Below are 15,246 nucleotides of genomic sequence, written 5' to 3'. Positions count from 1 at the left end.
TTGTGTTATTGATATAGTGTTTGAAATGCATTTCGAAAGGCACCATCTCACTTGTGTTGTTTAGATAAGGAAGCATCACTGAACCTCTTTGCCCTTCCCCAATAAAAAGTATCAAAAATTTCAGTACTGTCTGCTGACCGCACCACATTTAACAAGATTCGCAAATGAACCCAGAGTAAGTTTCCCACTGTGACACATTAATAATAAGTTCCTTATCCCATCTATCCCAAGCCATGAATATGTAATGTTATAAAATGAGTCCTTTTCACACAACAGAACCTCAGACGTGAATAAATAAAAACTATCCATCACAAGCCCGTGAAAAATTAATGAGAGTTCTGAGACATAAGAAAAAATTGGTTGCTGAGATGATAAGGTCCAGTATGTAAAAACTATGTTCCTCACCAGCTGTAAATTTTATTTTAAAACTTTACAAAAAGAGTTGAAAAAAAAAATAAGTCTTTCTATAGCATATTTACCATAAGAAACAGAAAAGGGGAAAATGCGTTAATGGTGAGACATATATCTAAGTAATCCAGACAGCATCCAGAATCAGCAAGTGGATCAAATACTGCCGGAACAGGGAGTTGCATTTCCAGTTACGGCAAAGTTGTAACCTTAGATATTTACAAACAGAGTTCCTATTCCATTTCTTTTTCCCTTCGGAATGGAAATTCCTGACGAAATAAGGCAGTTATTTCCTCCCTAAACTTCATTTACTCAGATAAAAGAAGAATGCATAGAAATAAATTATTTTCATTCATGTGAGTGTCTCTTTACTGTACCAGTGAAGGCTTTAATCTCTCGATATGCAGTAATCTGTTTCACAATATTAAGAGAAATACGGAAAACCCCACATTTTTCAAAGGAGTTGAGCTGCCACTACGTTTATTAATACGTTTTCTTAATCTTGCCCAAAAGGCCCTGTTGATGTCTGAGGAGTACAAGTGCCGTGCCAGGCCTACTCAAACTGCACCACCAAGAAATGCTGGAACTTTGTCTTCAGGCAGGGAAACGAGCAGGTAAAAAACAACAGGTGCTGCCCAAATTCTCAAAAGACTTGGCCCAAGCCAGACAGCACTTCGTAAACTATGCTACCAATGGCCTTCAGAAAAGGTCGTATGATCTACAGTCAATTTTGTGAAGTATTAACTATTTTAATTCCTAGCAGCTAAAAAGAAATTGATGCCTTGCGATACCAAACTGTGTCGCTTATTTTTCTCCAAAATCTGTCTCTGCTCACTCAGCATTCTCCCATTAACTAAGTTTCTCTCCTTTTATATCCCACCATCACTCCCACACCTAGAATCTACGAGGTCCTCACAAACCATTGTTTGGCCTCACAAACCATTAACAATTTCTTCTTTGTTTCTTAATTCTGATAAATAAAAAAGTGTTTCAATCCTCTTTGCTTACTTCAGTGACCACTTTCTGTTAACATATCCCATGCTACACTGGGCATATGTGAACATGCTGGGTAAATGCAAGGCTCTTCCTTTCCCAGTTGGTGCTTGTGTACGAAGCAATGAGATCAGCAAGCGTGTTACTGACCCTTCCCTTAGTTAACGAGACAGGAAACCATAATGAAAAAAGACAGTAACAGAGCCCCCTCCCTCCCCAGCGTACCCATTAGATTTCTCTATCAAGGAATGGCTTCATCACCTAAAAACCTCATCGAGCAGGATGTTGTAGTCTTGGTTTCTTGAAAGCGGATATGTCTGAAAAGGATGGTCTCCAGAGTGCTGTCAGAGGTGTCTATCTGCAAAATAAATTACCTTTTGAAGTCTGTACTCAGAGTGATTGAGTGACTGTGAAGAATTATTTATTAGTCTTAAAAATGCCAGTGGATACAGTTAAGGAACTATTTTTTCTGCAAAACTACTGCGGTCTCAAAGAAGAAAGGGAAATAGGGCACAATCCCCGTAGAATAATCAGAGTGCTGGTTTTGTTGGAGGGACGAGTGGGTCCCCTCTACAAGGCTCTACCAGAGCTCAGTCTCTGTTCAAAACTCCTACCTTCTGGTGTGCTTTTGGTCTCCTTTGTCAGGACCATTTGTCTTTCCTCCATTTAATGTTACCAATGCAGGAACTCTCTCCAGATGGGTTATCAGTAAAAAAAAACCAAACAAAACCCAACCAAAAACCTGGTACGGTCCCATTACCATAAAGCTTTTCTTACCATGATTTAAAAGAAACGTAAATGCACCCAGATTGTCTCTATTACAGCCCCACTTCTTTGTGTACTGTTTTTGCAAGCAACACCTAACACATATTGTTAACTCCCCTTTTTGTAGAATATCTGACATTTAAGTCCTTTGGTTTACATTCAGAACTAAGGATTCTCCCACATTTTCAAGAAATTTTCCTACTAAGGTTTTCCTCTCCCTTTTTTACTCACAAAATTTCAGTCTCTCAAATATGTTCACCTGACTACTTGTAAGACCTTGCTGCTTAAACAGGTATTAGATTTCCAACTGTGCCAATGCAGCTGAAGATTTCTTTCTTAAATACCCTTATTGCAGGCTGACCTTTCTTGACTTGATACACATATTTTGCAGGGGAAGAACCTCCATAATCAGTCCAGTCATATGCCCACCGTATCTACATAGGCACGCATGGCAAAAAGCCTGCTAAATATCTTTGACATATATTATTACTACACCTCTAGGTCAACTCCATACATATCGACTCCAATGAAGAAAAGCCAACTGAGGGCTGATTAATTTTCAGAAATATTTTTAACCCTTACAATATCCATCATCATATGTGAGCAAAAGACATTGAAATATGTTTTTTTATACTGAGAGAAAAAAAGAAAACAAAACAAAAACAACAGACACCACGGTTTATTCTTGGGTTCTCTAAGTCACAATGGACAGCAGCGAAGGACGACCAGAAAGGATTTCAATATGCTATTTCTGGCTGAAGCCCCCGTAATTCACTTCCTATGCTGCTGCAGCATCAACGTTGCTCTATATTTTTATGCGATCTATATTTTCACTTGTTTGGCACCATAGTGGTTGCAATTGGCAGTGCAATAGATGAGTGGGCAAAGCATGAAATTAAAAGATATTCTTCCTGCATAGCGCTGACTCTGCAAAATCTCCGCCAATTGCAGCCAAACCCCACAATGTTTATTTTTAAACTAGGGCAATATACCATTAGTTCTCAAGTTTAATTCAATTGATTTTCAAGCAAACAACAGTAAAATTAACCCATAGATAGGACAATCTTTTAGTGATGGATGAGAGTGCTACAGCGAACACCAAACCTCATGCGATGAATTCACCGCCGTCAGGCGACTCCCCCATGGGACAGCCAGGACAAAAGCGATTCTGGGGCCAAAAGGAGTTCCCCGCTTCATCACCTCAGCAAAGCTGGATTCCACGACCTTCTGAGAAAAGCCTATATATAATTTTTGCTGAATAGGCCCCTCAGTTAACAGCAGAATCCAATTTGTAATTTAGCCTTAAATGCACACTCCACAAAAAGCTATCAGGTAAGAAAAAAACCTGACATGTAGGTAAAAATGCTTTTTGACATACGTAAGTAAAAACTAATACTATGGCATTTCTCAAATTAGCCATTTGAAGCACGCATACACTGAAAAAGTTTTAGAGTATAAGCATTTATTTTGTTTTTACATTTTTTGGACCAAGAAAATATTTATGAAAAGAATACTAAATAATTAATTTTACTGGCTGCAAGCTGGGATTCTTTCCTGGTTAAACTATATGCAGTGAAATGGCATTTAAATTATATGAGAGAATTGATTCAAATGGTTTCCATTAGCAATTTGGCAGGCTGCTGTGAATTGCTCCTAATCAATTTTAAATAATGCTATCCTATCTGCGAATGGAGGCATCTTCACGTTAAACATCTCCACGTTGAAGAACTGTAAATCAGTGGCTAAAATACAAATTTCTTCGTATCTTCTTATAACTCATTGTGTTTAACAATGTGCCATCAGTGAAACTAATGCAGAATAAAACAACCGCGTGTGTCCTCAGAGAAGTGTTCTGGGCCCTAAAGGTTTCTCTTTTATCTTACGTTAATGAATATTTCAAACTAATGTTGTTCTAGGCCATTTTACAGTACAATCACATCTTAATTTTGCTTGAGATTTTATCAATCAAGAGTAATTAGATCCATTTGAGCTGTAAATATTCAGCATACATGTAGCATAACCATTTGAAGCAGGTGTGTTTGTATTATGAGAACTTTTATTAAAAATAACGAAACCTGTAAAAATGTCAGCAGACATTCAGAATTTTCTGCTTGATGTCTGTGCTTGTTGTTTAGAGGAGACATTTACAATTTCAGACCAAACTTTTTTCCTGCAAAATCTTCGTACAGCACAAGAGAACAAATTGTACTTGTGATGGTCTAACATCTCCTTTAAGTAGCACGAAGGACACACTTTGATGATGGGCATAAGCAAATACAGAAGGCACATGGTTTAGCAGTTTCCATTAGGCACATTCTAGGCACATTGTTCAAATAAACCTGTAAATAGATTTATTATAATATTAAGTTTGAGGCATCTTAAATTGGCAACAAAATCTAACGTATCGTTTCAATATAATTTTTCAGTTCGACTTCATGTGCCACACAAAGAAACGGGTCTGGTTGAGATGCCGCAAAAATTATGAGACGTGAACTCAATAACACAATTTCAGATGGCCACAATCTCCATTGGTTTGATATGTCTGGCAAAGCAGGTACTAATACGTGAGTAAGCGTGTGGGTCTGTCTCTCGTGGAACAGAATCTCAAAAAAGCTTGCCATGATGGTTTCAATGATTCTGGTATTCAGAAGTCCCTTTCCTCAGTCTGATGTCCTTGCAATGTCTAACTCTTAATGGATCGTATTTGATACCGAGTCTTTTAAAGAACAAAAAAGAAGGCGTTCATCTTATACACAGACGATTGAGCCTTGTTTCAGAAAGCTTTTTAACTACAAGAAAGAATTAACATACTAATGGTAGCAAGAACATTATAATGAGACAAAACTAATGAAATCAAATGGTATCAGTTTAGAAAGCATTGTTTAAATGTGATTGACTTATAATTTAAATCATCTTCCTCACAATGGAAAAGTATATAATAAACTGTTGTAAACCAGTGAAAAGGCAGATTCAAAACCAGTAAAAAAGCAGGTTTAAAAACAGACAAGGGATTCACATTTTGTAATCTGGGGAGCAAACATGAAATGCTTTTTGAACATGAAGAAAACAGTTCTTTAACAGACTGTGACTGTCACAAAGCCGTAAACATGGTGATGAGGAACCGCCTCCAGAAGACGGTAAAGCAAAGTACTGCAAGTAAATAAAGCCGTCCCACACACTTCCACTGTTCAGTTCCGAACATTAAAGCACAGCTTTCAAGAATCAGAAAAGTTAGCATGAGTTATTGCACAGGGTGCCTTTGCTTATTCATACTCTGCCAACCCCCTCTCTGACTCTTCCAAAAGAAAGTGTGGAAAAATAGAGGATGAACAGGCGGATGGAGCTATACAGGCAAACAGCTGATATTAAGTAATGCTTAATTCTGCCATGTTCCACTTTTAACTGAACCCACAATCTGGTCAGTGAAGAGACGCTATTGTGTACTGAGGTTTCGGAATGAATATTACATGCCTATAATGTTCAAATTCCACAGCACCTACACAAGAGACCTAGATGGCTTCCCACATAACTGCAACTGTGCATGCCCTTGAACCAAAGAGGCACCTTTCCAAGTCCAGGGCTGAAAAGATAGAGCTGTCACAGCAGGCCAGAAGTCTGGAGATGAAAGGGGCTATAGGAAGATAGAGCCTCCTCTGAGGACTAAACAATGCCACCCCTAATGTAGAGCTAAACCTGCCCTAAAGTCAGAAGTTAGGTATTACTATAATCTCATCCCCAAATCATGCTTAAAATACTCAGGAAATAAGGGATCTGTGCTTATTTCTCTCCTCTACCTGAGGGGGCTAATATTACCCGCACAACTCACAGGAATCTATTCCGACTACTTAGCTACAGGTCATTCTGCGCGTGGCGATACTTCAGCTCTCTTGCCGAAGTTTAGCTAATGCAGAGGGGAAAAAAAAGAAATAAATTTTAAAAAGTACAGCTACAAGATACTATGCACGAAGCAGCTTATTTCCAAACCTACTTTGCTCTGACCCTGCAATAAGTAGCAATGACAGTCCTTAGCTCTCTGTCAGGGCTTGAGATGTTCCGGGTACAGTATCCACCGCTGTTGGCAGAGCTCACTCAGCCCTTGGAAGTGGGTGCTGCTAATAACAGTGATACCACGTGTGGCACCGCTGGTGCCCAAATGAGAGCTGGAGAGTCTGGGGCTTTCTGCTCAACAGGAGTCCTGAAAAATACCTCTTTGGCACCCCAAGTGTTTCTAGATTTCACTTAAACCAGACAGCAGATAAAACAATCTAGCCGCTTCTAAAAAGGAGATGACCATCACGGCTTCCTCTGGATTCAGTTGGAAAAGAGAGTCTTCTTTGTTCTTTCAGTTTGCATAGCCATACTCCTGAGCTAAATTTAACCCAGTTTTCACATCAGTAACTACAGAGTCTCAGCACATCAATGCAAGCTAGCGACCCAAACTTTCCAGGGTCCCGTGCAAGTTCTGCAGCCTCCCCGGGACCCCACAGCGCACATGACATACACCCTTCTTCAATTCAATTTAAAACTATCTGAAGTATGTCCCCATTACACGCACGCACACACACTTTGTACCATGAAGAGAGCTTAAGAGAAGCTCAGCAATGGAATCCACGGAGCTACAACAGCCACCACATGCTGCTCTGCTGAAGCCACACACAGGTTTATCTTTTAAACGACGCCACCCCTGAAATAATCCCCCCCCTCATTTTTTTCACAATTTAAACTTCAGTTCTACTGGACACATATTAATTGTACCAACTGTTACATGAATCCATAGCTATCACCTACTCTCAAAAATCTTTTTATCTGACAGCAGGGATGATACTGTATCATCTTATTGTCCATTAAGATCATAGTTTCTTAGGTAGCATAGTGTGAATATACAAGATGATAGTACTTATTATAATAAGAAAAGTAAGTTTAATCCAGATTCACTTATACTGAACAGAATATTTACAGCAGCACATTTTCAAAAGCGTTCATATTCTCGATACAGTAAAATCATTTTAATACCCAGAACATCTAGATCTTATCAGCAGTTGCCAACTTGAAATATATACCACTTTCTTTCCATAATGAAAGCAAAGACACTGAAAAAAAGATCGCTTCTCTCTAGCTTTCCTTGTGAAATCTGCTTAGATCGGTACCTACCCAAAACAGGAGTTGAAAATGCTTTCTGATGTCAGAAACTTGATATCAAATTTTTTCTTGCAAAAGATTTTTGCGGCATGTGAACTACTTCAAAATAGAGGTCCATGGACAAAAGTATTAATACAACCTACAGAGGAAACAATTAACGCAACCTTAATGCTAAACAATCTTTGAGCTCAGCACATTTGGACAAGACTACTTATCAAAAAATTACTCTTCTTATTTCTGTTGCTTGCTAAACAAGATAATACAGCAATACTTACCACAACAGTATTATGCAATGATCGAGTTTTAATGCACACCAGCATTCAAGAAATTAGATATAGCAATAATCTCTCATGACTACTTAAATTTTAATCACTTTTTTATTGTTATATTGCAGGAGTCAAGAGTAGAGTAAACAACGTTCTTAACCCCTCTGGGCCCCAAGCAGGTACTCCTTACAGAAATGCAAAGATGTTAGCAATTTCTACTGTTCAGAGATGCTAAAAAAGTCTGCCGTCATTCAATACCCCCTTGTATCATTAAAAGGTTCTTATACAGCTCATTCACTGTCAGTTCAGATACCTTAAATCCATCAATAGTATTGGCAAAAAATAGCTAGATTATCAAAACAACGTTTCAACAAATCTTTAAACCAACATGTTAGAAAAACATTTTGTTTGAAGATTTTTCACAAACCTGTACAACATCAAAAAAAAAAAAGCAGACAAAATCACATTGCCTAAGCTTGCTAAAGTAATCGAGGATTTCTATTGAGAATGAGTGCTGTAGAAATAAACAGTATTATTTGGCTGGCTAAGTAAGACAGCTAGTAAATTAAATCTTCTGTCATCTTCAAATATTTTTAATGAACAGGTTTGTGTCTATCCCAGAAATAAAATCTTAGAAGTTCAAAATCACTGTTTTCTACACCAGTTATGGCCATGTGTTTGACCAGTTCCCTCCTCACACACAAAAACACACACATGCGTGTTGAACCTATTAATGTTTACACAAACTGCAGGTTTAAGCCATGGGTACATCTGCTCTTGAACACAACTTTGCAGGGCTCATGAATGCAAGGTCACTCAGATGTAACTCAAATCCACTACTGGACCCACTATTCCTTCCAACGGACAAGAGTTTTCTCATCATTGTTGTGCAACAGGTTAGGACAAAAATCCTAGAATATCTCAGTACAAAGAGAACCTATAAATAGGCAGGAGGAGGCGTAATGAAGACAGAGGAGGCTTTACCCGAAGGAAGATAACCTAGTGCTCAGAGTCAGACACCATCAAGCTTGACACCAGCAGGAATTCCTCAGAAGTGCTCTCTGCAACAAGTTACTAAAGGAGATAGAAGATTTCTAAGAGTCCTGGAATATATTTAATATCTTATTTAGAAGGCAAAAAACCTCTATATAAACTTTTTTTCATACTGTCTCCTATTGGCAGTTTCAGACAAATCCCCACAGCACCTAATTTAGGTATTGTAAATCCCCCATAACTTAGAGCGTGTTTCCATCACCGAGCTATATCATCTATCAGCCACCCTTATGGCACTTTGAATAAACTATGTAAATAAACACTATGAAAAGTTGGACCTTCATTCACTACATGTATTTTTCTATCCTGACTTCCCCTACCACTCGTAATGCATTCATTAGTTTAGAAAGCAAAGAAGAAACAGGTACAAAAGCAAGACCTTTTCTGTTCTTAAAATGTCTGCTAAATATAAATATCAGCTTTACATACACGGCTCATGACATCTTACGACATTATAAAGTGTATTTAATAGCTTAAAAAAAGCCCTCTAAATGGCTTTAGTCATTTACTGTAAATGTCCACTATAGGTCTCATGCTCATCAGATGGAGTACATTTAGCATGTATTTATGGGCTTGCTGTTGCTTTTCAAAACAAAAAGATATAAATCTTAATACTCTCAGTTCTAATGTATGGATACAAGCCATTAATCACTCTGACAAACATATGTAGGCTGTAACCCTGTATATGCTTTAAGAATAGAAAGCAGACGAATACAGTTTACACCTTCAGGTACGTCTTCCTGACCCACATCATTTGAAATTTGGTAAAGTTACAAGATGTGCTCTTCTTTCTGTAAATAGCATAGATCGAATTAGAGAGTCACCTGCAGGCCATCACCTTTAAGGGATTTTTGGCTTGCTGTGATTTTTGAATGAGCCAAAGCAGACAGTGAACATTCCACCATGAACTATCAAATTCTTCATGAAGGTTGAAGGAGTCTCCATTTTCCTTTTCTATTTAACCTTACAAACAGAAAAGGACATTTAAAAGAACAGCACATAAGTGCCAGTCTTAGAGATCCCAATTCTGTTTCTACTAGAATCACTGCCAAACTCCCATTGATTTCAGCAATCACAAAAGAGCCATTTCATAAACTGCCACCTCATGTTTTACGGGTTTGGCTTTCTTCTCTGACTCTGCTACTAGAAATACTCCTATTCTAAGAAAATGCAACAGACAGGTTTAATTCGACACATTCATACATTATTAGAAGCAAGTCTCCCAAATCCTGCACATTTTCAGACAAGAGCATTACATAAAGGTCTCCTAAAAGAATGACCTCTGCACATCTTGACTTCAAACTTCAGTAGTGGAAGATAATAAAAATATTTGATGCAGTTAATGGATTAGCTTAAAAAAAATTGTAAGCAGTCAAAAGGAATTGTCTGATAAGAAGATAAAATTAAATTGCAACCATTATCTTGCTAACCTAAACAAAACAGGATGCAAAAAAATAACTGGTGGTATTGGCAGGTGTTATTTCTCCCAGGAAAGCTCGCAATACATTATCTCAGTGACAGCATTCACCAGGGAAGCCAATGCTTCCTGTATAGATTTGAGGTTAGGCTAAAAACTTTAAATCCTGTTTACAATTCTGGAAATGGGGTAAACAACAGAAGCCAAAACCAATCTGATTGTGAGAGAAAGGGATGGGCAGATGTCAAACTTTTTTCCTCCTCTTGAAGGCAAGGACAGGAGGGAGAATCAATAGAAAGAAAAATCCATCTTCAAATATCACATTCAAGTTTTCTTTGCACATGGAAAAATAGTCTTCACATTCCTACCTTTTTCTGCTCTAATCCTTCTTACACAACCTCTTTACATCTTTCAATGTATTTTTCCTATTCCATGATGGTTTTTTGCTCCCCCATGCTTGACCCCCGCTCTGTACTCTTTCATGTCAACCTCTCCTCCTTCAACAGTTTCCTATCTGTTCTCCTTGTTTAAATACCTCTTTAAGTCCCACTTCTTTCACAGAGCCTCCTGAGCTGATTCCTTTGCAGGCAAAGCCCTGTGCCCCAGCATTCACACAACTTAGACTGCGTATTCGGGTGGGGGCTCTGTCTTCTCAACACCTTGAAAATCAATGTGGCCAAAAGTTTGAAACGTGTGCCTCGTGTTGAGCAGCTCTGTTCAGAGAATTGGGGTTGTTCAGCCTGGAGAAGCGAAGTCTCCAGGGAAACCTTATAGCCCCTCCCAGTACCTAAAGGGGGCCTATAGGAGAGATGGGAAGGGACTTTTCATCAGGGAGTGCAGCAATAGGGCGACAGGTAATGGTTTTAAACTGAAGAGGGGAGATTTAGATTAGATACTAGAAAGAAAGAGACATTGAGACACTGGCCCAGGTTGCCCACAGAAGCTGTGGCTGCCCCATCCCTGGAGGTGTTCAAGGCCAGGCTGGATGGGGCATCGGGCAACCTGGTCTAATGGAAGCTGTCCCTGCCCAGGACAGGGGGGTTGGAACGAGATGATCTTTACGGTCTCTTCCAACTCAAACCATTCTATGATTAAACATTTCCATAAATTGGTGACTTCCAAAGCTATCGAGTATCCAACCCCAACCAAAGAACTCAGATTCTACTACGGGTTTTGTTGTCAGAGACTTAGGGTATTTAAAAAAAGGGTAGATGGGGCACTTAGGGACATGGTTTAGAAGTGGCTTTTGTCAGGGTAGGTTAAAGGTTGGACTTGATGATCTTAAAGGTCCCTTCCAACCTCAGCGATTCTATGATTCTATCTCTCTGTTGTTCTTCTCATTTATCATTGTCCACTTCAAAATGCCTGTAGTTTTACACTCTAGCAGTATTCAGTGTATGAGATAGGGAGGACAAGGGAGAAAGCAAGTAAGAAATATTTGTCAGATTAACAGATAAAAAAAATACAGGAGATAAACATGAGCTATGTCAGGAAAGACTATCGAGACAGAAGAAACAGCATGGAAAGATGGATCAGATGGAGACAAAAGTCAAGCCAGACAGACATCGATGGAGCGCCTTTTGCACTGTCTCCAAGGACTGGAGCAATCTGCTGCAATACAAGGGTAAGGTTTTGCCTTGAAGGCCAGATTTTAATCTGTAGTGCAACATATATTGTTGGGTATCTTATGTTTTGCTGTTATCTGTTGCATCTCAAAAGAGATGCTGAATGAAAAGAGGGGAGGAGATACCTCACGAATAAAAAAATAATAAAATACCTAAGACAATAGGAAAGCAAACAGAAAAAAAACTTTTAGAGTACATTGGGTACAAGCATTATGTTTTTTAAACTTGATCTATAGCTACAACTTTGAAACAAATTATGAAATTAAGGTTTCTGAAACCCATTTGCTTGGAGATGATGACACACAAGACACTAAAAACCAATTTGTCTGCATTTCCGTAGAAAATATAAGCAACATCAAGAGCCTTTGTACATATAAAAACAAAACCCATCCTCTCTTAAAAGTCATAAATAGTACCATGTAGAATTCTTACTCATATTGCAACTACCCATATTGCCCTAGTTCATATGGGTAGTAGCGATAAAATATTCTCCCCTGAGTCAAACCTTCACAAAGGTATTCACTTAAAGAATCATCTACGTTAGAACCATTAACCTTGGTGTTCAGCACAGCGGCAATTCCTGATCCAGCCAATGACTTCAGAGATCAAAATGTGATTTCTGAAAAAAACCCCACATGTTCTACAGAGAAATATATTTATATTATAAATATAATATATTTGTAAAGATTTTTGTATTTCACCGATACTGGGGTGGAGGGGGGACTTTTTCCATAAACAGTACCTCAAACATGATGAACTGAGTTACTTTAAAACTTTAGAATCTTTTGCTTTCAAAATGAACAATACAACATTCACTACAATAAGGAACACAAATCAAAGGAAATTTTCATGCCAAACGCTTTGCGTACAAACGGATCTGTGCTCTATTTTTACTGGAACTTTGTAGTGTTTTGTGAAAACACTAATAAAAATGTTCATTATAGCTTAGGAAATGTGTGGAGAGAGTCGTCTTTAACCAAGGCAAGGCTCAGTCTGTGTTTGACAAATATCTGTTTAGACCACACACAGTGGTTAATGTTTGCCAAAGAATGTAGCTTTTTACAGCAACCAGGTCAAAAAGACAGTATATCAACTTTCAATTAAGTTAAAAATAATGCAAAAATGTTTAAGTTAGATCTCCAAGACTTCATCAGCTTTTAATTTAAACGGCTGCTGGGAACAGTATACAAAATCATACTTTATGAAGTTTTGAAATCTAGGGTCATCTTTCATAACAAATAATCCAATAAAACTGAAGTTAACCTCTGAATGAATAATTTCAACTACAATAAAGCAAAAAGTAGTTTAGAGACAGAAGGTAAACATACTGAAACTTTGAATACCTTTGAAACTTAACCAGCAGATTTTCAGAAGAACTGGGTCTCATCCATCTACCGCCTAACCCGCCGCAAGAAGCTATCAAATGTTCATCACTGAAGTTGGAGCAATTATTGGGCCCCCACTCTAACTACAGAAGACACTAATGTCTTCCATAACAAAAAGAAGCCAACTCACATCAGTACTCACAGGATGAGAAGGTTTTGGGGGGTTGTATTTATTCTTTTTTAAAAACACTTTCATCTCCACAGCCCCATACTTGTTATAGCTCTCTACATCCATTATTACATTATAGGGATACATATTTTCTGCTAAACGCTAATATTAAAGCGCTTAGTATATTTTAATGAACATTTGACAGGTTTCTGACAAGACAGGAGGAATATTTCCTGGCCCACACAATCCCACGATCGTCTCACAAGGAAAGAACCACAAAAGAAAACAAAAATGAAATTTGTTTTAAACACGTGTTCTCTTTTAACGTTTTTCTTTTGAATATGATTAAAACTTAAATTAAAATTCTGGATCAGAAACAAATTCAAAACATTCTGTGATTCTCCAAAAGAAAACCAATTCTCTAGATACCACGTTTGCAGGTTAAATTCACAGGGGTAGAAGAAAATTTGGTTGTTAATGTTAAATGTTGAAGTGGCAGTAAGAGAAGCACTAGCTGAACCTCACAGCGTCACCCATCTTGCTACTAACACATCTTCTCTACCACAACACAGGCTGCCATGATGGCCCTCGAATTTTCACATCCTGCCTGCACAAGCTATGAGAGAAATCCTGAGGCAAAAATAAATATATCATATATAATTAAAGACTATACCCACGTATTCACAGAAGCAGAGTTCTCACTCTCCAATGCCTAAGGAAGAATACAAAAATGTGACACTGCCTTGGGATACTCTCCTTCTCTCTAACAAGTTTTAAGCTCAGGACATCCAGAGTCAGAGATAGTACTTTGGTGTGTAACAATTTTTTAAATATTTCCTGTCATTAATCTAATTGCTCTTGAATCCATGTAAACTTCAGCAGTCATGAACTCTAGAAAGTTTCAGCTTTGCTATTTCCTTCTGCAGAAGTGTTCAAATACAACTTTGAATGATAAGATTAATTTGAACTGGTTTTATATGTGAAAGAAAAAGCACTCTGATAAAATAATCCAGAACGACAACACGAAAAAAAGGCACGAGAAGATCAGAGTTGCATCATGAAAATGATCGCATTTATTATGTTAAAATACAGAAGCCTAAGTCTTCAGAGAGTGAAATTCTATCAACTTAAACAGAAAATTCAATAAAAATATTCCACAGATCTGAGCAGAAGCTTTAGGATTTGACTCATTACTACTACTCGTTCTCCGTTTTCAAATCTTTGTCAAGTATTCTTATACTAACAAACAGATCCCCACCACAAATTATGTTATTTGCAGATTGAAAAATTTAAGTGCAGCTGCACAAGACAGTATACTTTTTTAAACAGAGGAGCAAAACAAAACACATCTCATGAGTAACTCTTAATCTGCCAGCAAATCAATTATAGAGAGCTTCTGTAAAAAGCATCTGAAAATCTGCTTCCAGTCAACACAACTTAGCCATCTGGTTCCTACAGATATCTGCCAGGAATGGGTTGCAAAACCAAATTAACGGTGATTACACTAAAATATTCAAAATTTAATTTAAGGTTGCCAATCACTTTTATAGTCCTTCACATGCATGCTGAAAGAATCCTCCACTCACCTCTTTGAAGTTAATGACATGTTTAAACTCTCCTAGAAAAATGGCTACAAACACATTTAGCAGATTTGTTTTAAATTAGTTTTGTCAACGTCACCGCAAAGTGGTAGGAAGGACACACCAACTATGTGGTCTTCACACGTTCTTCAGTTAAAACATAAAGGGAAATTTCCTTCAGCAATTATTTCAGAAGTAATTTAACTTACTTTAAAAAAGAGTGATATCTCTACTTTAACTGTTTTATTAATGCTGGATGAATACAAATTTGGACAGCATCAGAAGTGTCAGTTTACCTACTGATAGCTATTTATTATGCTTCTGTTCACCAACTGTTCCATCACACTTGTTACCAGTAGCCCAAGTCTATTCTAGATGCTGTATGTGCAACCAACTATTATAATACTCCTTCTCTCTTTTTCCTTTCTTTTTTTTTTTTTTTGTATCACAAACAGGCAGTTTGTAAAAATTCACACTGTTTAATGACCACCAATACAACGTTAATC

The 15,246-nt window shown here is 37.8% G+C and overlaps 1 protein-coding gene across 3 annotated transcripts in view; it reads right to left on the bottom strand.

Annotated features, from left to right (window-relative positions):
* WWOX (WW domain containing oxidoreductase) overlaps positions 1–15,246 on the bottom strand; it is a 532,132-nt gene that overhangs the window by 462,873 nt on the left and 54,013 nt on the right. The gene's annotated exons all lie outside the window — the stretch shown is intronic.

Source organism: Chroicocephalus ridibundus, chromosome 4, assembly GCF_963924245.1.
Source record: "Chroicocephalus ridibundus chromosome 4, bChrRid1.1, whole genome shotgun sequence".
Taxonomy (NCBI): domain Eukaryota; kingdom Metazoa; phylum Chordata; class Aves; order Charadriiformes; family Laridae; genus Chroicocephalus; species Chroicocephalus ridibundus.
The sequence above is the reverse complement of the archived record's forward strand: the minus strand, read 5'-3'. Positions and strand labels throughout refer to the sequence as shown.